Here is a 24801-nt window from a genome sequence, read left to right as displayed (position 1 = left end):
TGTTCTTGCACTTCTGGACTCAAGCAATTCACCTGCCTGGGACTCACAAAATACTGGGATTACAGGTGTGAGCCACCGCCCCGGGCCTGGTGTCCTGTTCTTACAGCTCCTAAGTTATCTTCTGATAAACCAAGCAGAGACCAGGCATGGTTGCTCACACCTGTAATCCCAGCACTTTGCGAGGCTGAGGCAGGCGGATCACCTGAGGTCAGGAGTTTGAGACCAGCCTGGCCAACATGGTGAAACCCTGTATCTACTAAAAATACAAAAATTAGCCGGGCGTGGTGGCACACACCTGTAATCCCAGCTACTTGGGAGGCTGGGGCAGGAGAATTGCTTGAGTCCAGGATGCGGAGGTTGCAATGAGCCGAGATTGTGCCAACGCACTCTAGCCTAGCTGACAGAGCGAGACTCTGTCTCAAAAAAAAAAAAAAAAAAAAAACAAACACAAAGCAGGTATCATACCACTTTTCTGATTTAAAACCTCTGTTGATTCCCTATTGTCTAAGAATAAATTAAAATACAACTTTCAGCATCATTTACCAGTAAGCCACCACCTCTTTCACTCTAAATTCTGCCACACTGAAAGCATCTCCCAGACTGTTAGGCCCTTTCAGTCCTCTGTGTATTATGTATATTGTTTTCTCTGCTAACGATGCCCCCTCCTCTGCTTTTCCAAGTAGTCTAAAACTCAGCTCTAAGGTCACCTTCTCAGAGAAGTCTTCCCCAAATCTCCAGGCAAGTTTGTTGTTCAGCTTTTAGCCTACCATGAAACTTTAGTTACACAGTCACGCATTGCTTAACGACAGGGATACGCTCCAGAAGTGCACTGTTAGGCGATTTTGTCCTTGAGCAAACATCAGAAAGTGCGCATACAAAAACCTAGATGGTTTAGCCTACTACAAACCTAGGCTATATGGTATAGCCTATTGCTCCTAGGTACAAACCTGTACAGCATGTTGCTGTACTGAATACAGGCAACTGTAACACAATGCTATTTGTGTATCTAAACACAGAAAATGGCCTGTAATGCCAGCACTTTGGGAGTCCGAGGTGGGCGGATCATGGGGTCAGAAGTTTGAGACCAGCCTGGCCAACATGGTGAAACCCTGTCTCTACTAAAAATACAAAAATTAGCCAGGCATGGTGGCATGCGCCCATAGTCCCAGCTACTCAAGGGGCTGAGGCAGGAGAATCGCTGGAACCCAGGAGGTGGAAGTTGCAGTTAGCCGAGATCACGCCACTGCACTCCAGCCTGGGGTACTGAGCAACACACACACACACACACACACACACACACACACACACATACACATACACAGAGAGAGAGAGAGAGAGAGAGAGAAAACATACAGTAAAAATACCGTAGAAAGATAAAAAATGGTACACCTGCATAGGGCACTTGTTACGAATGGAGCTTGCAAGACTCCAGTTGCTCTGGGTAAGTCAGTGAGTGAGTGGTGAACGAACGTGAAAGTGTAGGACATCTGAATATATTGTAGACTTTATAAACACTGTACATTGAGGTTACACTAAATTTATAACAAAATGTTTCTTCAATAATAAATTAACTTCAGCTTACTGAAACTCTTATTTTATGAACTTTCAAACTTTCAGATTTTTAAAAAACTTTTGGACTCTTAGAATAACACGTAGCTTAAAACACAAACACACTGTACAGTGGTACAAAAATGTTTTTTCTTTATATCATTATTCTATAAGCATTTTTATATTTTAATTTTCTTCCAAGTTTTAAAACATTTTTGTTAAAAAAGACACAAACACACATATTAGCCAAGGCTTGCACAGGGCCAAGATTATCAATATCACTGTCTTCCTCCTCCATATCTTGTCTCACTGGAAGGTCTTCAGGGACGATAACCCATATGGAGCTGTTATCTCCTATGGTAACAATGCCTTCTTCTGAGTACCTCCTGAAGGACCTGCCTGAAGCTGTCTTACAGTTAGTTTTCTTTTTATAAGTGGGAGTATCCACTAAAATAAAGATTAAAAGTATAGTATAGTAACTACATAAACCAGTAACATGGTAATTTACTATCATGTATTACATGATTTATATGCATATGTTATATACCATACATAATTGTATGTGCTATACTTTCATACAACTGGCAGCATAGAAGGCTTGTTTACACTAGCATCACTATGAACACGTGAGTTGTGGTTTGTGCTATGGTATTACAACACTTACGACGTCACTAGGTGACAAGAATTTTCCAGCTTCATTACAGTGTCTGGGAACACCATCATATATGCAGTCTGTTGCTGACCAACATATCATTATGTACTGCATGCCTGTAGTCTGTTACAGAATATTCAACATTAAGAGAGACAGTATAACATATTAGTTACACAGGCTTTGCAATTAATTGTATCACTTACTAACTATTTAACCTCAAGTCAGATATGTTCTGTGTGTAAGATTCCTTATCTGGAAAAAAAGAATAATTATCAGAACCTAACTCATAGTGTTATTTGTAGAAATTAGGTAATTTATTACATGGAAAGCACTTAGATTAGTATTTGGCACAAGTGCTCAGTAAGAGAGGGCTATTATTACTGTTATTCTACTGTAATGTACATTTACCAGTAAATGGTTATTTATTCCCATTAGCAATAATTTTCTCAATAAAGAGAACCAAATCTTAAGTTTGTATCCTTAGTTCATAGTAAGTGGTTGGCGAATAATAAATGTTAAAAAAAAAAACAACTTGCATAGAGTTATATAACCGGTAAGTGACAGCACTAGATTTTCTGTTCAGATATTCTGAGTTCTGGGTGTGTATTTTACTATTTCTCACAAAAACTTACATATTACAACATAAAAAAATGTTTAAGCTTACAATTTATGTATCCTAGTTCTCATCCTAAAGAAAGCTTTTGCAGGACATCTTACGTATCTCCTGATAAAAATTACATTAATCATTTGTTCTAAATTGAAAAGTTACCAACTTGCTTAAAGATAATTTCATGCTATTAAATTATCAATATTTTGCATCAAACTATAAATTCCTTGAAAGAAGGTTATGCTCTCCAAATCCTTTAACATATAGCTAAGTATCTGGTACATAGTAGAACTGAAGGAATATATGTATGATTGATTCTCGTAACTTTAAGGAAAAGTACAAATTTTAAGGCTCTTTATTATCTAGCCCCTGCATAGGCCTGACCTTCTTCATGCCCTACTATTCTACTTTAACCACACCCATCTACTGCAGGCCTCCTTGCTCTGCCTGCACACACCCTGGGCCCTCTCCTGGGGCGCTCTCTCCCTCTGGCTCTTCTATATCCAGATGATTATGAATCATCCTTTAAATCTGAGCTCAACTGTCCCTCTTCTAAGAAGCTTTCCAGCTTTCCTTTGTTGTTGTTTTTCTCATTCTGTTGCCCAGGATGGAGGGCAGTTACATGATCAGGGCTCATTGCAGCCTCCATTTCCTGGGCTCAAACCATCCTCCCACCTCAGACTCCCAGCTAATTGTTTTATTTTTTATAGAGATGGGGTTTCACTATGTTGCCCAGGCTGGTCTCAAACTCCAGGCCTCAAGTGATCCTCCCACCTTGGCTTCCCAAAGAGTTGGAATTAAAGGTGTGAGCCACTGTGCCTGGCTGAAAGCATTCCTGAATCTCCCAGTTTGACAGATGCCTCCCCTTCTTGGTTCCCATAGCATCCTGTGTACATCTTTATCATAGCATTTATCACATCATATAACTGTTGTTTTGATTGTCTTTTTCAACACCAGACAATGTAAGATTATGGAAGGCAAAGGTCATACCCTATTCAACTTTTTATTCCTGAATACCTGACATGGTACCTGACAAATAAGAAATGGACAAAAAAAATGGTTCATTAATGAGTAAACGGTGCTGAATAAGAGTTTAGAAGATAAATGATTTAGAGGCAGCTCAAGGATTAGTTAAGGTGATTTAAAATAGACCAAAGGGCTGGGCGCGGTGGCTCACGCTTGTAATCCCAGCACTTTGGGAGGCCGAGGCGGGCAGATCACGAGGACAGGAGATCGAGACCACGGTGAAACCCCGTCTCTACTAAAAAATACAAAAAAATTAGCCGGGCGTGGTGGCAGGCGCCTGTAGTCCCAACTACTCGGAGAGGCTGAGGCAGGAGAATGGCGGGAACCCGGGAGGCGGAGCTTGCAGTGAGCCAAGATCGCACCACTGCACTCCAGCCTGGGCGACAGAGCGAGACTCCGTCTCAAAAAAAAAAAATAAATAAATAAATAAAATAAAATAAAATAGACCAAAGGGGGCAAATTTTTTCTTTAAATTTCTTATCTGTTTATTTTAAAACAAGAAAACTTAGAAGACAATTTTGTTTTTTATGGTTTGTTTAAAATCAATTATATAACTAACAAAAATCATCATTTTTGTTAAGATCATTGGGTACCCCATAATGTACTTTTTAAAACATGTTCAGTTAAAACTGATATAAATTCAGAAAATAACAACTATTTAAGAGAAGGCAGGGGCAGAAGGAAAAAAATTACTAACAGAGAGTTAGGTTTGGGTGGTAAACAGATGACGACAAAACAAAAGGCAATAAGCCAGAATCCTCCGCTGGAAATTCATGCATCAACAACATACTGAGGACAAGGAACATCCCAAAGAGGAAACCAGCTCACTAGTGTCATAAGAAATCATGACCGAATGAGGCTGGAATGTGTGTTAAGACCTGAAAGTGATCAAAGGAAAATGACAAATGCAAAAGATTGTGCAAAATTACACTGGTAAAACCTCACAAATGAAAAAAATATGAATAAAGTAACGACATCAACAAAAATAATAATGGTAAAATAGATGTTGGCTTCTTCACAGATTAATTATACTATTGATTAATTAGAATGAGGAGTTTTATTGTTGTTTTATATTTCTCACAAAATATCAAAATTTATACATCCAAATGAATTTTGCTCTTCCAATTAGTTATGTTGGAAAGCTATGTACACATAATGATGTTGACATGGTTTGAAATGCTTTAAAAAATTCCTCTCTACAAATTGCTTTAAGAGCATTTTGTAAGCTACATCTAAAAATCAGTATCATCATATATCATGTGTTACCAAAAATGGAATTTCCCAGTGTACTCATGTGCTTTAGTTTCAAAACTTCCTCAAAATATCTTTCTGCCTGTTACTAAATATCAAATCCATTTAAAAGATTGAAAATTCACCACTAATAATCAAAAGGCTGTACTGCACACTCTGTGTTTGCATCCCCAACTGCAATAGCATTGCTGAAATTTAATTCCTTAAGTGTCTACTATATATAAGGAACTAAAGGAATGCCGACTTCAGTTTTTACTCTGCCAATAATGTGGCTATATTCATTTTTCTAAAATTTCAAACAGATCAGAATACAACTTTCCTTAAAAGTGACAAAAATGGCTGCAATGGACTAGAGACAAAACCTTTGCAAGGTATAAAAAGGCTGCTCAAAATCTGGTGGGTCCCTAATTTTGAAGCTGTATCTTCTGCCCTAACCCTCCCCTCATCCCATACTCATACCACATCACCTATCTGCTGTTCCCTGGACACACCATGCAATTTCAAACTCTTAATGCTTCTCCCAGATGGTCTTTGTTTGAAATAACAGATTTTTCTACTGCATGGCTACCTATCATAGGTAGTTCATGACTGTACTTAATCTTAAAGCAATGTGAACACGGCTATAGATTAGTAACTTGATCATTGATTCAAAGAAATATTTATCAACTCACTCCCAACCCACTTGAATTTCTCTCTGTTCCAGCCACGACTAGCTCTACTTTCAGCAGCTTATATTCACTATGTTCTTGTCACCACAGCAATTGAAGACATTTGAAGACATTAATTTGAAAAGCAAATCTTTAAAAATGTTTAGAAGAAAATGCTGGAAAATACAACCTCAGGTTAAGGAAGAAATGTCTTAAAATGAAACAAAACAAAAATTATACATACACACACACACACAAAATTAGCCTTATCAAAATTACCTTCTGTACATCAAAATTAAAAAAAAGTAAACACAAGCTAGAAATTGGGAGAGAAATATCTGCAACATCTATAATGAACAAAAAAGCATTACATTCAAAATATGTAAAGAATGCCTTCAAGTCAATGAGAGAAAGGCAAACAACCCAATAGAAAAATGGACAAAAGACAAATAGGCATTTCACAGAAAAGGAAACATGAATGGCCACAAAAATATGAAAAGCTACACAATCTTGTTAGTCATAAGTGAAATGCAAATTAACATAACAACGAGTTAACATTTGTGTTAGGCAGAATAATGGCCCCTAAAGACGTCTCTACTACATTCTAATCTCTAGAACCTGTATGTTACATTATGTGGCCAAAAGGACTTTGCAAATGTGATTAAGTGATGCAATGAGGCCTTGCATTGGGGAGATTATTCTGTATTATTTGAGCAAGCCTGAAATAATCACAAAGAAGGAGTCAGGAGAGAGAAAGAGATGTGATCAGGAAGCAGAGGTTGGAGTGATATGGACATCAGCCAGGAATGTGGGTAGCCATTGGAAGATGAAAAAGGCAAGGAACAGATTCTCCCCTAGAGCGTCCAGAAAGAATGCAGCTCTATGAACACCTTGATTTTAGCCCTGCAAGACCAGTTTTGGACTTCTGACTTCCAGAATTGTAAGATACTAAGTTTGTAATGTTTCAAGCGAGTAAGAACATGGTGATTTGTTACAAGAGCAATAGGACATCAATATACTATTGTATATCAAAAATCAAATAGGACAATACCAAATTAGTAAAGATGTGAACAAATGGGTTATAAATTTTAGTAACAGTGTTTATGGATTGGCATTATCTGGTTGGAATTATCTAGTAAAATTGACCATATACAGATCATATGAATCAGCAATTCCACTTAGGTATATGCCCTAAAGAAACTCACATATATCTCGAAGGAGATGTATAAAGTAATGTCCATAAGCAGCATAGATTAAATTGTAAAAACCTGAAAATAATAAAAGTGTTTGTCAATAAGGGAACCATATATATATATATGTTTTTTTGGAGACAGAGTCTTGCTCTGTTACCCAGGCTGGAGTGCAGTGATAGGATCTCGGCTTACTGCAACCTCTGCCTCCTGGGTTCAAGCAATTCTCATGCCTCAGCCCCTCAAGTGGCTGGGATTACAGGCATGCACCACCATGCCCAGCTAATTTATTTATTTATTTTTTAGTAGAGAGGGGGTTTTGCCATATTGGCCAGGCTGGTCTTGAACTCCTGACCTTAAGTGATCCGCCCTCCTCGGCCTCCCAGAGTGCTGGGATTACAGGTATGACCCACTGTGCCCGACCTGATGGTAAGTCTTACTGAGCTTCTTCAGTTGTTTGTCACATATACACTCAATTGATGTTTTTCAATATAGCCTTATTCAAGATTTGTATTTAATAGCCTTGTTCAAGATTTGTAATTTTTTACCATACATATGCATCAATTGCTAAATATTACATCACATACTTTTATTTTAATCCCTCTATTTCAATCTGTGTATTATTCTCTTCATTCACAGACTGCATGGGAACATGAGACTCATTTGTGGTTATTTGATAGCAAATAATGTATCTCCCTGTGAATTATTTTCTTAAATCTAAGGAGTAAGAAAAAAAATACTACCCTTGCTTCACCTCAAATATACCATAAAGATAAACAAATGAAGCAATACAGTTATTTCTGAAAGTACTTTGCAAGAAAGACAGCCATATCTTGGGCAAATACTCTTCCTTTCACCAAATCTTTTTCTCCTTTGTTCAGCCTGTCAAATTACATTCCTTTTATTTTGAGGGCTGAATTCAAATGTCTTTGTTTTCCAGGAAACAACTTAATTGGCCTCTAACTAGAATATGATCTTTACAATCATTAAAAAAAAAAAAAAAAAGGTGCAGTGGCTCACGCCTGTAATCCCAACACTTTGGGAGGGCGAGGCAAGCTGATGGCTTGAGCTCCAGAGTTCGAGACCAGCCAGGGAAACATGGCAAGACCCCGCCTCTACTCAAAATACAAAAAAATAGCCAGGCATGGTGCTGTACGTATGAGGTCCCAGGTTGAGGTAAGAGGATCGCTTGATCCCAAGGGGTGCGTGAAGGATGCAGTGAGCTGAGATTGTGCCACTGTACTCCAGCCTTGGTGAGAGAACGAGACCCTGTCTCCAAAAAAAAAAAAAAAAAAAAAAAAAAAGATTATTAAGATCTATTATTAAGATCTATTTTTCTGTTTCTGTTTTAAAGTATGTCCATTTGGGCGTATTTATACTCAATTATAAGGACATGAGAAACATTATCTCATGCAATCTTCAAAACATTGTTAGTAAGTAGTATGAATGGGACTTGAAGTCATGCCTTTTGATAGCTCTTTGCTCTCTATAAGAATGCCTGTTAGAGAGGCCGGGCGCGGTGGCTCAAGCCTGTAATCCCAGCACTTTGGGAGGCCGAGGCGGGCGGATCACGAGGTCAGGAGATCGAGACCATCCTGGCCAACACGGTGAAACCCCGTCTCCACTAAAAATACAAAAAACTAGCCGGACGTGTTGGCGGGCGCCTGTAGTCCCAGCTACTCGGGAGGCTGAGGCAGGAGAATGGCGTGAACTCGGGAGGCGGAGCTTGCAGTGAGCCGAGATTGCGCCACTGCACTCCAGCCTGGGGGACAGAACAAGACTCTGTCTCAAAAAAAAAAAAAGAATGCCTGTTATGTCTGTGCCATCATCTCATATCCGCTCATCCCAAATTCACATATAATCCTCATCACCTAGAAAAACAAGCACTGAGTATCCACATCAAGGCTCTCAGTCAACAGCCAATATTCTAGTTTGGTCCCATTTGAGGCTATTTCTCGCCCTACCGCAGGTATAATAAAAGCATGTTAGGATTTATGGAGAGTATCTCCAATAAGTGCACAGCTCCACCACTACTCCTTGAAGATGAATCTGGTGTGAGGTCAGTAATCTGTTTCTTTATATTCAACTTTTAGTGGCTGGCACAGTACCTGACACACTGAAGATGCTTAACGAATGGATGGATAAATGGATGGATAGAATGAGGCAGAGAATCTTCCTGCTGACACACCTAACTTATCTTTTCCACAAATTCCTCTATTCAAATTTTAAATTATATGTATATTATGTATATATAATCTGCTCTTTATGTACTTTTTAGGGATATATAAATGAAAAAGATTAGGAAACTTACTAAATTCTTAAACACACTTTAAAATAAAAGGTGATAGTAGTATGACTATCAGGGACACAAAAATTACTTGTTAGTGGATTTATACCCTTTGTTAATCCAAGTATTATTGTTTCCCTTAAAAAAATTTTTTTTGAGACACAGTGTCATTCTGTCACCCAGGATGGTGTGCATGGCATGATCAGAGCTCACTGAAGCCTCAACCTCCTAGGCTCAAGTGATCCTCCCACCTCAGCCTCCTGAGTAGCTGGGACTACGGGTATGCACACGTGGCTCATTTTTTCAGTTTTTGTAGAGTTGGGGTCTCACTACATTGCCCAGGTTGGTGTCAAGCTCTGGGCTAGAGCAATCCTCCCACCTCGGCCTCCCAAAGTGCTGGGATTATAGGCATGAGCCACCGTGCCCGGCCTCCCTGATAAGTTTTGCATCAGATAGTCTACAAATGAAATATAAACGTGTATTTATATTCTCATGGCTGGGGGATACATTCTCACTAAAGGAGTTGGAAGAGTGGAGGGGTAAACGAAAAGAAGAGCAAAAAACCACGTGTCTCTGTCCTTCCACCATATCAAAATATAAGAATGATTACTACCATTAGACATGTCCTAATTACATCATTTCTCTGTTGATCACATGTAGCCTATTTTAAAAAACGCCTTTAGGGAAGAATCAGAAGAGAAGTGTTATTCTTATCAGTTAGCTATTTAATATATTATGTAAATCTATCTGAAACCATGACAATATTTGAAATATGTGGCTTCTCTAATTTCTCGGGAAATAAGTAACTGAAGTGAATTAATTCTCCAAGTGTAAATCAGTTTACCATATTTTTCTTGGTAAGTCTCATCATCTTCTTAGAAGGAAAGCAATGTCATAAAATATAAAATACTACCTTGAATAAACTGGCACAGAACCCCTCTGGCAGTGAGGAACTATTTCCTAGGCTTATTTATTTTTATAACATTCCATAATAAGACCTAACTCACATTATTCTGAAGATCAATCTAAAAGAGTAATGCCTTTTATATCATTACTGAAGGATTAAGCATACCTAGCTGTTATTTTCATTCTACTTGTCTCCTTTTACATTTTACAATTAACACCTCAACTAGAGCTGGGGAAAAGGGAAAGACTATACAACTGAAATCTTCTAGTTGAAATATTTGCTAGGAGGTTTAGCATTTGGAGGTTAAAATTAAGTTTCTCATCTACTTATTGTATTTCCAATATCTAGGCTTTTGAATTCAGTGGCTTAAACAGAAAATACAAACTACATGAAATAAATGTTTCCGTATAAAGACCTAACTACCCCTAAAAAGCAGATATAACATTGTATTAATGATCAAAATAAAATATATATATATATATATATGTTTGTGATGTCTCAAAATTACATGCTAAAAATTACAATTTGAATTGAGAATATTTTTCAGGTAGGGAACAAAGAATGCAAAGGGGACTCAAAAAGCTGTAGATTACTTTTTAGTTTTTCTTTCTTTGTGAAATTACACAAAACAAAGTCATTCTATGGTCAAAACTGAGTCACTCCAAGACATTTAGTTGATTTTGGTTTATGCATATATTTATGTTCCTAGTAGAACATACGCTAAGTCATTCAAAAATATTGAGAGCTATGCCAATGTTGATTACTTAAAATATTTGGACTTATTTTTTAAAGCAACCTATTTCTAACGTGAAACTTATTATTGATCTAGGTTTTTTAAAAAAATATTCACTTGCTTTTAATTTTTGACTGATTTAAAAATGTTCGTACCATTTAATATACACTTAGAGTATATATACACTTGTACTCTCATACTTCAGAGAAGAGAATAACTCATTTAATTTCAAATCCAGATGTCTCCTGAAAAGCAAAATCTAACACTTAAATAACATGGGAAAAAAGAGACCCTAAAGAAATTACATTTAATTATAATTAAAGAAATTGATCAAGAATTAACAATACAGATATCTCAAGGATCATAATGGTTACTAGTTAAGAGTGTTAAATATAATTTAAATGGACTTAGGAAACATAACAGGTAACAATGATCATGAAACTTGAAAATTAAATTATATAATTTTTAGACTTTGAAAATAATCTTCTACCAAACCATGGTAATAAAATCAGTGACTTTAGGCCACTTTGCACCTAATAGATTAGCAACAATCAGAAAGCTGGAAAATGCTGTGTCCTTAGACATGTGGACATAAACTACATACACGACTAGTGAGAAAATGAACTGGATCTAAAGGGCAATTCTGCATCACTTGGAATCTTGCGTTCCTCTTCTACATCTACACTCTGAATGATATAAGAACAACTGACCAAGGTAGAGGTGAGAAATCTCAGAGGCAGACCCATATATCTAATCAGAACCAAACATGTGATAATTGTCACAGAAAAGAGTATATCACAATCATGTAAATGGTACTGAGAAACTAACTCACTAATTTTAGAATACAATTAAACTAGACTCCTCTCTAAAGCCACATACAGAGGTGCGTTCAAAATGGATTAAAGATCCAAGTATGAAAGGTAAACTATAAAGCTAATAGAAGAGCATACATATTCTTTGTTGTTGTTGTCTGAGGTGAAGTCTCACTCTGTCACCCAGGCTGGAATGCAATGGCATGATCTCAGCTCACTGCACCCTCCGCCTCCTGGGTTCAAGCAATTCTCCTGTCTCAGCCTCCTGAGTAGCTGGGATTACAGGCGTGTACCACCATGCCTGGCTAATTTTTTTTGTATTTTTGTAGAGATGGGGTTCCACCATGTTGGCCAGGCTGGTCTTGAACTCATGACCTCAAGTGATTCACCCGCCTTGGCCTCCCAAAGTGCTGGGATTACAGGAGTGAGCCACCACGCCCGGCAAATACATACATACATACATACATACATATATATATATATATATGTATGTATATATAAAATGAATCAAGTATGAACTCTGAAAGGATAAATTCAAAATCGCTTACCATATATAAAAATAAAATGATGAATGTAATTACTTCAAAATTGAATATTTTTGCTCAGAAAAGAACACTGTAAGCCAACAAAGAAAGAGAGAACACAATAGAAGATATTTAAAATATCCAAAACTGACAAGAATTAGAGTATAGAATTTACAAGTAATACAAAAAAAAAAAACAAAAAAAAAAACCAAGAAAAATACAGCAATCCCACTGGAAAAAAAGGTGTAAAGTATGAACAAGCAATCTGGAAGGCCATTAAACACAGAGGTGTTAGAGGTGTTTTAATTTAATTAGTATTCAGAGAAATGCAAATTGAAACAAAATGCTACTTTGCACCTAATAGATTAGCAACAATCAGAAAGCTGGAAAATGCTGTGTCCTTAGGACATGTGGACAGAAACTACATACATGACTAGTGAGAAAATGAACTGGATCTAAAGGGCAATTTTGCATCACTTGGAATCTTGTGTTCCTCTTCTACATCTACACTCGGAAGAAATTCTCTCCTTGGCAGCAATTTTTTGGAAGCTACTTAAGAGGTCCATCACTGAGCAAAAGAACAGGCAAACCAAAGTTGATACATAACTATATATAGTTATTTAAAAGTATGTATTTCAGATCCATTTAATTGGACACATCTTAGAAACATAGTGATGGGTAAAAAAAAATTAAAAAACAAGATGAAATACATTACAATGTAACTTTTGGAAATTAAAAATACATGGACAGAAAGCAAACATTTTACAAGGACACACATTAACAAAAGACAACATTAACTACTTTAGAATGGTTGTGTCTGTCCTTCATTAAATTTATAGGTCTTTAATAATTACTTGGCAATACTTCTGAATTTAGTTCTGAATTTAGTTCAACCCTAAAAATCAGTTTTACATAAAAATATATTTACATTAACAACTGAAATTACTTATATACCAACCAATTCATTTCTTAAGTTAGTCTCAACTGAACCACATTTATTTGTTTATTTCTTCTTTTTTTTTTCTTTAATGGAATGCTTCACGAATTTGCATGTCATCCTTGTGCAGGAGCCATGCTAATCTTCTCTGTGCTGCGAAATGTGAGCACAACTGAACCATGTTTAAATCAGATACATGTATTTTTTTTTAAAGTGATTCTTAGCTGTTTATCATCAACACAGCCATTTTGTTCCTTTTAATCCTCTGACACACAAAAAATTCCTTAAAATAAATTTCATCTGCTTAGCAAGTAACAAGAAAAATACATGTATTTGTAGGAATATTTAGAAAGGGAGGGAGGGAGGGAGGGAACTGATTTTTCAATAGGTATTAGATATTAAATAAATTGCACAACTTTTAATAGCAAAATAAATCTGAGTTTCTTCCAGTCTTCAAACAAACCTACCCATGGTCTCCAACAACAAAAAAGTCATGCTGGGAATACCAACACTGTTCTGGTGGTGTTCAATACCCTAGATTTGCCTCTAATAAAAATAGAGCAATTTCCTATTAGTATTTTGGAGTCATCACAACTTTGGCATAATCTCTCAGTCTTTCTATGAATATATGATGAAAAGTATGGTATAGAATGATCACTTTTACAACATAATATTCTGAATCATGAATAATTTATAAAACGTTAAGCATTATGCTGAGTAGGTGCTTGGGATACAGTGGTACATATCAACAACCTGGAACATGTGGCATTTACACCATGTGCCAGGAAATGACAATTCATTTAAGATAGACATGATATCTGACCTTGTGGAGTTTAGAAGCTGGGTGGTAGCAAAGATGATGAAGAATGATAAAGGCTATGCATGTTATACCAGGGACACACAGGAAGACTAGAGAAAAGTACATCAGGGAAACCTAATCTAGCTTCAGGGAGGTGGGGCTGTGGGGAAGATGAGTGTTAGGAAAAAGAAGCACATTTTTAAAAGATTGTCAATTACAGAAGAAAACAAATGAATTTCACTGGCCTAGCCTAAGACCATTCCACCCAATCAGATTTTTGCAGGTTGGTTTCTGCCCACTGGCTTGTAATCAGTATTTCCAAGTGTAAAACACCAGTCATTCTTTCCTTGAATCATTTTAAGTCTAAGGGGACAGCGTCAGTAATTAGCAGCTCAGGCTGGAGTTCATCTCTAAGGAACTCTCATTTCCTGCCTCTATGTCAGTTTTTGTCCAGGAAATATAGCCTTAAGATCCATAGCCAAGTACAATGCTAGGTATTTTCACAAAAATTTATTCATTTATTTCCTACCACAAAATGGTATGCCTACTTTATACATTTAAAATACGGAAGCTCAGAGTTGAAGCAGCTTGCCAAAAAGATCCAACAACTAGCATTAGCTAAAATTTGAATTCAAGACATACAAGTCCAAATCCAGTACTCTTTTATTAAATGGAAGCTCTTTGTCTTTATGAAATACCTTTACTTATGAAAGCAATGGCAATTTTATTTTCTGGTTGTTCCTACCAAAGATAGTACTATTTGTTCTTCCTTAAAACATTTGGACAAAATGATCAAGTATTTTTGTCCCCAAGAATAAAAAAAAAAAAAAACCCACAAAACCCATGTTTACTTTGTGTATCTTCCACCAAGGGTGTAACCAGATTGGTGACAAGAAATATGACTCATGAGCAGTATCTTGGCAAAGAATTCTTAGCATCTCTAGATACATCTGACACATAGGGGAAATGTTACATACATGTAACTACATTTTCTTTTCCTTTGAGGATTTCCAGCTATCTTTAATTCAAATCTGCCACAATCCTAACACATGCCTCAATATTAAATACAGAATAATATTCAGAATATTAAGGAAATCATTTCTTGGCAGAATTTGTCAAAGGCAAATACGAATAAAAAACTATTGTTGAGGTAGTCATGGTGGCTCGTGCCTGTAATCCCAGCACTTTGGAAGGCCAAGGCGAGAGGACTGTTTAAGCCTAGAAGTTCCAGATTATAGTAAACTATGCCTGTGACTATTAGCAATTAAACACAGCAATGTATTATGTCATTTAATGAGTTCTGAGCAATTCTTTTATTAATGAGAAAATGAGATAATAACCTTAGGAAAAAACTCCAATATCAAGAGTACTTAACTATTAACCTTATTCTTCTGTGAATAAAATAATATACTTTCATATTATTTTCCAAAATGATGACTTTTGATTTAAAAAAGATACTCAGGTTCCATAAAGTTTTTTTCTTGCATATCCACTAAAATGTAAATGCAAAATATTTCTGCCTTCGTCTACTGTTCTTACTTTTTGCTGAATGAAGCTAAACTAAATAGTGGCGTGTTAGATCCAGCTTGTACCAGCTCATGAGAGCTGATGGCTAAATTTTCAGAAATTTTGGACATCCAGCTGTCAAACTACAAATAGCTTGGGACCAGCCAAGGTAAGAATATTTGCACCACAGCAATCAACAAACACTAAAAATTGGGGCTTTTCTTTTTCTTGGCTAGCTGGTTGTTATAAAGCTTGTCAGTATATCAGCACTGTGCTTAGGCCATACTAGTGTTTCAGAAGCTTATATTTTTTATCTTCTTTTCTTCTCTACTTTATTTCTCTTTTCCAGTAAACACTGATTTTATGCTTTTATTTTTTCCCCAAAGGCCTTGCCTTGAAAATACTTAGACTACTTCAAAAAGTTCAGATATTGTGACTAACGATCTAAAGTAAAAATATTTTTTCACCAAAATATTCTCACAGAAAGTGTATCCCTGAATCCTTATCTGATTGGCCTGATTTATCATATTCTACTACTTTAAAAGCACTGTCTCTATTTCTTGTCAGGGGGTGCTAACAGCAAATTTTTATTCCCTCCAGTGAATATTGTGCTTGAAGCTTCTACATGTATTCCTCATAAAACATAAATGCACAATATTATCAATACTAAAATGTGTGGAGTCTTTTGTCTGAGCAATATATTTTGTGCATGATATTACACATCCACAGAGACCTTTTGCATTAAACTACGAATCATTATGCAAAAATAAAAGACAAAATTGATTAGTTCCCTTTTACAGAAGAAGAAATAAACACAGGTTGAAATTTCTGTAAAGGCAACGAAACTAAGAAACAATGTTTAAATAGTCTCAATATGTGATTAAAAAAATTCTGGTTTGATTCACAAAAATGCTGCATTAGAGGGACAAGCAATAGACTAGCAAGAACAGGCGGCAGTAAAAAAGTTCCAGCGTCAGGCAGATATGAATTTCAAATTCTATTCCTCCATTCACTATCTATGTGCCCTCAGGAAAAGTAAATCAAACTACCCTGAGCTACATTTTCCTTAATAGTAAATGGAGATGAGTATGATACTGGCTTTATAATGTTGTAAGAAAAGAGAGTCAGAATACATGTGATACGACTACCACATGGAAGTCAATCAATGTTTAGTTATTACATGATTAGAATTGGTTACTGCAAAACCAACCAATGACTTTGAATTGGAATTAAGAAAAAAATTAATCATTTCAATAAACAAAGAGTATGTTCCAAATTCTTACAGCCAGTATATGATAAATATGGTGGGAATTGCAGCTCAAGATCCATCATACCTTGCTCCTGTAATGGGCTTTCATGTATTACAGAGGCTATAAAATAAAATAAGCAAGGTTTCCACAGACTCCTATGCAAATAGGTTCTTGTTGCAATTTAGGTTCGGCCAATCAAACTTACTTGCCCCAGCTTTTTTTTTTTTTTTTTTTTTAAATAGTGTCTCACTGTAACTTAGGCTGGAGTACAGTGGCACGACCATGGCTCACTTCATCCTCAATCTTCCAGACTAAGGCAATCCTCCTGCCTCAGCCTCCTGAGTAGCTGGTACTACAGGTACACATCACCATGCCCAGCTAATTTTTGTATTTTTTGTGGAGACAGAGTTTCACTATGTTGCCCAGGCTAGTCTTGAACTCCTGAGCTCAAGATATCCACCTGCCTTGGCCTCCCAAAGTGCTGGGATTACAGGCATGAGCCACCACATGTGGCCTTGCCCAACCTTTGAAAATGAGAAATGAAGCAGAGACCACACTGTCAATGATACACATACATTTTTTAGCTGCAGTGTTGGACAGAGATTCTAGTACCCAGTAATTATCCTGCTGGCTGCTGGGAGGCAGTGCATGTCACATCTATTTGCCCGGTCATAATAGTTACAGTACGACTGGAGCAAGCAGCAGTAGAGGCAGCTTTCTGCAGTGGCATTGAACTGTGTGTTCTAGAGCCGGGGTTGAGAACTTTCTCAGTTAAGGGTCAGATAGCAAATATTTTGCCAGGCGGTTTCTGTTACAACTACTTAACACTGCCACTGTAGTGTGAAAGCAGCCATATATAATAGGTAAGTGAGCATGTATTGCTGTGTTCAAATAAACACTGACATTTGAATTTCACATTTTTTTCATTTTTAATTTGAGAAAGTATTTTGTTATATTGTCCAAGATGGTCTCAAATGCCTGGCCTAAAGCAATCCTCCTCCCACTTTGGGCTCCCAAGTAGCTGAGACTACACTACAGGTGCCCACCACTGTGCCTATTGTGAATTTATTAATTTTAAGTGCCACAAAACATTATTTTTCTTTTGATATTTTCAAATATTTAAAAATATAACAACCATTCTTAGTTTGTAAGACATAGACAAGCAGGTGATAGGCCAGACTTTGCCTGAAGGCCATAGTTTGCTACCCTACAATAGTCTCCTGATCCACACAGACAGCCGCAGCTCCCTTAGAAACCAGTGTTGAGGTATACCACTGGGATATGTTTCTAAAGTTTAACCATGAGCCCAAAATCTGTTTCATCTGCCCTTTCCTCTCTTCCATGATTTTGTAAGCCACTAACGCCATGTAATAAGTATTTTCCTGCATAAACTGCTATAACAAATTCTATTATCTGCAACTAAATCCTGACTGATTCATAGTGCTACACATATATAAGCACTTTTTATTTTCAACCAAAAAAAAAAAAAAACCCTTATTATCTTTCAGGTGTACACCATAAAATATTTATTTACAAATTAATTTTAATGCATTAAAAATATGAGTTTACAACTAAAAACTACACACAACAGAATGCCATTTTAAGAATACATTATTTAATTGAAATTTATTTCAAACTAGGAGCATAAACCACCTAATCCACAAGAATCTACAGATTCTGCAGAACACCATGATAAATATAAGAAAACGCCTAAATAATAATTTGAAAGTATTTATTATGTTTTAACCACAAAAATATAAAATTATATAATGGGAAAGAAAAACTGTTCACCTCCTTTCAGTGATTAGGGAACCCGCATTAGATGACAGAATGAAAAAGCAGAAAACAGGAGAACTCAACAGACATTTTGCTTATGGAAACTCTACTTTTTGTTTTTAGGGAAGCATAACTACATCTCTAAAGTCTATGATGGCTCTAGAGTATCTTAAGTGGCAACTGCATAATCTTTGAGCACTACATTCATTTCTCTCCAGGCATTAAAAAGTCAAATTGGGACAGACCTTCAGTTCACATCAATAATAGTAGAACTAATCCTTCCTGGAAGGTACAGCAGAGAAAAACCCTGGAAACAGAAATTGTCTGAAGGTAATTTAGAAAAATGGCCTTCAATTTTTTTTTTTTTTGCATGCAATCCCTAACATAAGTCAGAATCTTTACTATTTTTAGGTTGATATCTAATACTTTTCAACCTGAGTTTAAAGAGTTACAAAGGATGGCATTATAAGCATTGACAGTTTTAAATAAAATAATATATCATGCTTTGGAATGTATCCATGGGATCTAAATATACTGTCATAATCAACATCCTCCATTACATATATATATTTTTTTAAGTTATTCTTTAACTGTCAGAAATTTAAACTTATTCTGAATCACAATTCAGGCATTATATAATCTCTTATAAAGTGTGCATGTGTGTGTGTGCATGTGTATAAGAATCTCCAAAAAACAGGACTCTAAAAAAAAGTATTAGGGCTAAATACTTTTTAAAGTATTTTAAAGGTTTTAAAATACTTTTTGGAAAGTAACCATCATTTTGTTAATATCAAATATCCAATGTTCAAAATCTCATAAATGTCATGGTTGATTTTTATAGATATTTTATATGAATCAGGTTCAAAATAAAGACCACTTATTGCTATTGGCTGATAATGTCTCTTAACCCTCTCATATAGATCTCCCAGTTTATACTGGGCACAGGAACTCTGTGTTGCCTATCGTTTGCTGAATAATTTATTCAACAAATATTTATTAAGCAACCACTATGTGTCCAGCAATGTTTTAGATGCTAAGAATGTCGGGGAAGAACAGAAGCCTGCTAAAGTCTGTGTCCTTTTGGAGTTTACATTCTCATGAGACAGTGAAAAAAATAAACAAAGAACTCAATTATGTCTGATGGTTATGAAAAAAATTCAGTAAGCTTTGGAAATAGAACGTTCCCAGGGTTGCTGTTTCAGTATGCATGGTCAAGGAATGTTTCTCTGAGAAGTTCACAGCAGAACAGAAACCTGAATCAATGAGGGAGCAATCCCTAAGAATTTCTAGGGGAATAAAATTCCAGGCTAAGGAACAAGTAAAACCAAATAGCTTGAAGTAGGATTGTGCTTCACATGGCTGAAGAACTGTAATGAAACCAGTAGAGTTGGGAAGCAGAATTAGAGAAGAAGAGAGTGTTAAGCTCTCAAATGTCTGCATTGTGATTCAGTGTTTACTTCTCTTCAGCTGCTTTCCATCAACTGAGACCAAGGAGATAGCTCTATACACTACCTCCTCTATTCTGCTGCCTCTTGCCACTCTTTTTTGCAAAAAAAAGGTACATCTGTGTCTTTCCCTGCAGCTTCGCTCTGCCTGAGACTTTGTAGTCCCCTTGCTACCTACCATGGGAGAGCTCTGTGCCGTGTTTAAAATCTGTAGATATTTGCATATTTCCCAATTTGCTTCAACGTTCACAATGTTTGGCAGCTCTTCTCATAATCTGAGGCTTGGGATTACTGTTTTCTCCTCATTTCACTTAAGTTAAAAGATTTCTTCCCTGTTCTTTACTCCTTTTGTTATGTTCAGTTAGCATTAGGCAGAAGAATAGAATACAAATGCTTTTACTCAGCCATTTTGAATGGAATCCTTTTCCTCACCTACTGTTGATAAATTTAGAGTAGGTACACCTGGAGAACTTATATTTCTCAATCTCTACATTTTTTATTTCAATATTTAGATTTTCCTATTTGAAAATCTGAGAAATTCTAGACCACCAACATCTACAGACTTACAACTATTGTTTAAAAAATAGGCTGGGCACGGTGGCTCACGCCTGTAATCCCAGCACTTTGGGAGGCTGAGGCAGGTAGATCACAAGGTCAGGAGTTCAAGACCAGCCTGGCCAAGATGGTGAAACCCCGTCTCTACTAGTAATACAAAAAAAAAAATTAGCCAGGTGTGGTGGTGAGCGCCTGTAATCCTAGCTACTCAGGAGGCTGAGGCAGAGGATTTCTTGAACCCGGGAGGCGGAGGTTGCAATGAGCTGAGGCTGCACCACTGCACTCCAGCCTGGGAGGCACAGCAAGACTCCGTCTCAAAAAAAAAAAAAAAAAAAGTAATTTAGCACAGAATCAACTTTAAATGTACATTAAAGACTCCATAAGGAATATAAACTTGGAAACTATAGTAAATTTCTACCATGATCCTTATATTCAAACTAAGGAATAACAAAAGGCAAATAAATGTCCATATTCAAATAGATATGCAATGAAGAGAGATAAGCAAAGTATCAAAACAATATATGTTAAATAAATACAGCATTATTACTTTTGAGAACGTAAACTCTGGTTATGTTGATAAAAGCTTACTCTGTTTTCTACTTTAAATAACAGTCAAATTGTCATGTACTTATGTATAAGTGATTTGCATGAAAAGTATTCTGAATCATCTAAGAGTACTTTTTAAAAAGTCAGCTCTTGGCCAGGTGCAGGGGCTCACGCCTGTAATCTCAGCATTTTGGGAGGCTGAGGTGGGCAGATCACTTGAGGTCAGGAGTTTGAGACCATCCTGGCCAACATGGTGAAACCCCATCTCTACTAAAAATTAGGCTGGGTGCGGTGGCTCATGCCTGTAGTCTCAGCACTCTGGGAGGTCGAGGCAGGCGGATCACCTGAGGTCAGGAGTTTGAGAGCAGCTTGGCCAACATAGTGAAACCCTGTCTCTACTAAAAATACAAAAATTAGCCGGGAATGCGGCACATGCCTGTATTCCCAGCTACTCAGGAGGCTGAGAGAGGAGAATTGCTTGAACCCAGGAGGCAGAGGATGCAGTGGGCCGAGACTGCGTCACCGCACTCCGGCCTGGGTGACAAAGCGAGACGCAGTCTGAAAAAAAAAAATTAGCCAGTTGTAGTGGCACATGCCTGTAATTCCAGTTATTCAGGAGGCTGAAGTATATAAGAATCACTTGAACCTGGGGGGAGGAGATTGCAGTGAGCCAAAATTTGCACCACGGCACTCCAGGCTGGGCAACAGAGTGAGACTCTGTCTCAAAAAAAAAAAAAAAAAAAAAAAAAAAAAAAAAAAAAAAAAAAAGTCAGCTTTTTCAAATAGGTGAACATTTTTCTCATAATTGATTAATAAGTTACTAATAAGTAACTTATTAAACTCTTTCTTCAGACATGTAAAACTTAGGTTAGCTTTTACTAAACTTTAAAAACAGTGGATTAGTGACCTCACATGGTTATAAAGCAAGAGTTCAAAAACTGTATATGTTAACATTTACTTTCTTATTCATTTAATAACACTTTTTACATGCAAGTACTCTGCTAGAAACTAGTGATGGAAAGATAAATCAATCACACGCCACCCTCTAGGGGCTCATGGTTAAGTGAAAAAACATAACAGAAGCAATGTGATAAGTATTATAATGAATAATAAAAAATAAACAAAGTGCTATGGAGAACACAGGGAAAAGGCAGTTAACTATCAATAGAGAAAGTGACATCTGAACTAAGCCTTAGAAATTGAAGACAAGTTCATTCAGCTGACAATGGACTAGAACTTATTTCTAGCAAATCAACTGTGTACACCGACAAGAAACCACAAGATATGCTGCTGGGTTGGCCAAGTAGTTCTCTATAGTTGGAACAAAGGGTGAATACGGAGAAAAACTGGAGACGAGGCTTGCAGAGAAAAGCCAGTCACAGGAAGAGCCTAAAAGGCCTTACATGTTAGACTAACAATAAACTGCTAAGTAGGAGGGTTATATATGTAGAGAAAATATTTCTAAATATAGTGTGATATGTGGGATAGATGTATCTTAATGATGCTTTCAGCGATAAAGGCAGTGCCAGTGGAGGTAAGGGTGGGGCACAGTGGTATGAGAGATTACAAGTAATGCCATTGACACAGGATTAACAATCTAGGGAGTAGTTATCTTTCAGGATCAAAGGAAAAAGAGATCAAGAGGACTCAGAATTCCAGGTTGGGTGATATGAACAATGGTAGTGCCATTAATTAAGCTGGAAATAAATTGAAGGACTACGAATTAGTGCAAAAGATAAAAAGAGACAAATTGGAACATGGTGAAATAAAAGGGTGAAAGAGGTCGGGTGCAGTGGCTCACGCCTGTAATCCCAGCACTTTGGGAGGCCGAGGCGGGCAGATCACGAGGTCAAGAGATGGAGACCATCCTGGCCAACATGGTGAAACCCCGTCTCTACTAAAAATACAAAAATTAGCTGGGCATGGTGGTGGGTGCCCGTAATCCCAGCTACTCAGGAGGCTGAGGCAGGAGAATCACTTGAACCTGGGAGGCAGAGGTTGCAGTGAGCTGGGATTGCGCCACTGCACTCCAGCCTGGCAACAGAGCGAGACCACGTCTCAAAAAATAAAGTAAAATAAAAAATAAAAGGTGAAAGAAAATGTAAAGCAAAAAAATCCCAGGACGTGAGTTCAAGAGAAGAAAATCTGATGTATGCCCCTAAATAACACATCCAACACAAGAAATAGTATACCAAGTAACAAGCAGAGACCCTCAATTTCAAGGAATGTGAGGTTGTTTTCTATTTTTACAAGTAGAAAAAACTTTAAGCATATTTATAAAACTAAAAAAGCATTTTTAGCCATTAAGAATTTTTTTTGAAATTTAATATATGCATGGGGTTTAAAAGACCATACTGAAAAGAATACACAGTAAAAGTAAATATCCCACTACAGGGCTCCAGTTCCCCTCCCTAGTAACTGTCATCACTAATTTCTTGAATATCTTTTAAAATACGTTAAATATGTATAAGCATATAGGTGTACATGTAGCATATATCCTCCTTTAAATAGGCTATTAGAAACAGTTCTCAAGATCCATTTTCTATTTTCTAAATATGATAGTACAGTAATCAAATTTATAACGATAGCTCTATAAATCAAGTCAATATAAAAAGTCCTGTCTACACATAATTAACAGTCTTTGTTTATCAATAAATCCAGTGATAGTAAAGATTAAAAACAAAAACCCACAATTTTTCTTCCCAGAGACTCACCTTTAGGGAATTCCTTGGGTAACAGGTTCTGAATGTGTGAGCACAATAGGGCCCATCCGGTTGAAGGTATTTTACTCAAAACTTGAAATCTGGGCTCCAGCTAGAAAAAGGGGGAAACAGGTTATGAATTAATCTCTAATTCAGAATATTTTCCTCAACACCAGGTCCACTAACTATCTCATACATGAGGGCTTTTCAACCTTGGTTGGATACTGGAATCAACTATGAAGCTTTAAAAAATGCTCTGATGCCTGGAAGCCACTCTGTTCAAATCAAGTCTCTGGGGCTAGAGCCTGGGCAGTGTTTTTATGGGTTTCCCAACTGATTCTAATGTGCATCCGGGGTTGAGAACCACTGCCACAGAAATATAAAATCAGATGGTATGGAGGTCACCTATAAACTTTTCAGCTTGTTGTTAAATAACCTATGAGTATGGAAAATGCACTTTTTTAAATTTTATTATTTTATTTTTTGAGACACAGTTTCACTCTTGTCACCCAGGCTGGAGTGCAATGGCCTGATCTTGGCTTACTGCAATCTCCACCTCCCAGGTTCAAGTGATTCTCCTGCCTCAGCCTCCCGAGTAGCTGGGATTACAGGTGTACGCCACCATGCCTGGCTAATTTTTACATTTAGTAGAGACAGAGTTTCACTATGTTGGCCAGGCTGGTCTTGAACTCCCCCTGACCTCAGGTGATCTGCCCGCCTCGGTCTCCCAAAGGGGAAATGCACTTTTAAAATACTTGGGCAAAGGTGGCTCTAAACAACCAGAGTGTTCCTAATGCAGGACAAAGTGACGCTGGAGAGCCCACAACACAGAACTCAATAGGTGTTTACCTCACATTTTCTGAACAAGCTTAAAAGCCCAGGACAAACCTATTCTGGATATTTCATTATGAAAGAAACAGGATCAAATATTGAAAAACGCCTTTAAATCTTCCTGAATTACAAAGAAGTTATATATTTAGAGATAACAACAACTATTAAAATTTAACTGAAAAGCAAGATACAATTAACTACTGCTTGACTGCAAAAATCAAAAGTGAAATGAACAAATTAAATTCCTAACAAGGACATTCACAAAACCTC

General features: G+C 36.9%; 1 protein-coding gene and 1 non-coding gene across 11 annotated transcripts in view; both read right to left on the bottom strand.

Annotated features, from left to right (window-relative positions):
• Positions 1 to 24801, bottom strand: part of WDFY3 (WD repeat and FYVE domain containing 3) — a 303634-nt gene that overhangs the window by 205285 nt on the left and 73548 nt on the right. For 9 of the 10 annotated variants that reach the window (XM_055297102.2, XM_063611171.1, XM_063611168.1 and 6 more), the window contains one exon: positions 23713 to 23812. The exons of the other annotated variant lie outside the window; for it this stretch is intronic. The gene's annotated coding sequence lies outside the window, so the exon portion shown is untranslated. The remainder of the gene's footprint in view (positions 1 to 23712; positions 23813 to 24801) is intronic. 10 annotated transcript variants of the gene reach the window in all.
• LOC129492388 (U6 spliceosomal RNA) lies at positions 13207 to 13308 on the bottom strand. Its single transcript, XR_008660848.1, has one exon. It is a non-coding gene; the product is annotated as a U6 spliceosomal RNA (small nuclear RNA).

The sequence above is a fragment of the Symphalangus syndactylus genome, chromosome 10 (assembly GCF_028878055.3).
Source record: "Symphalangus syndactylus isolate Jambi chromosome 10, NHGRI_mSymSyn1-v2.1_pri, whole genome shotgun sequence".
Lineage (NCBI taxonomy): Eukaryota > Metazoa > Chordata > Mammalia > Primates > Hylobatidae > Symphalangus > Symphalangus syndactylus.
This window is presented reverse-complemented; position numbering and strand designations above follow the sequence as displayed.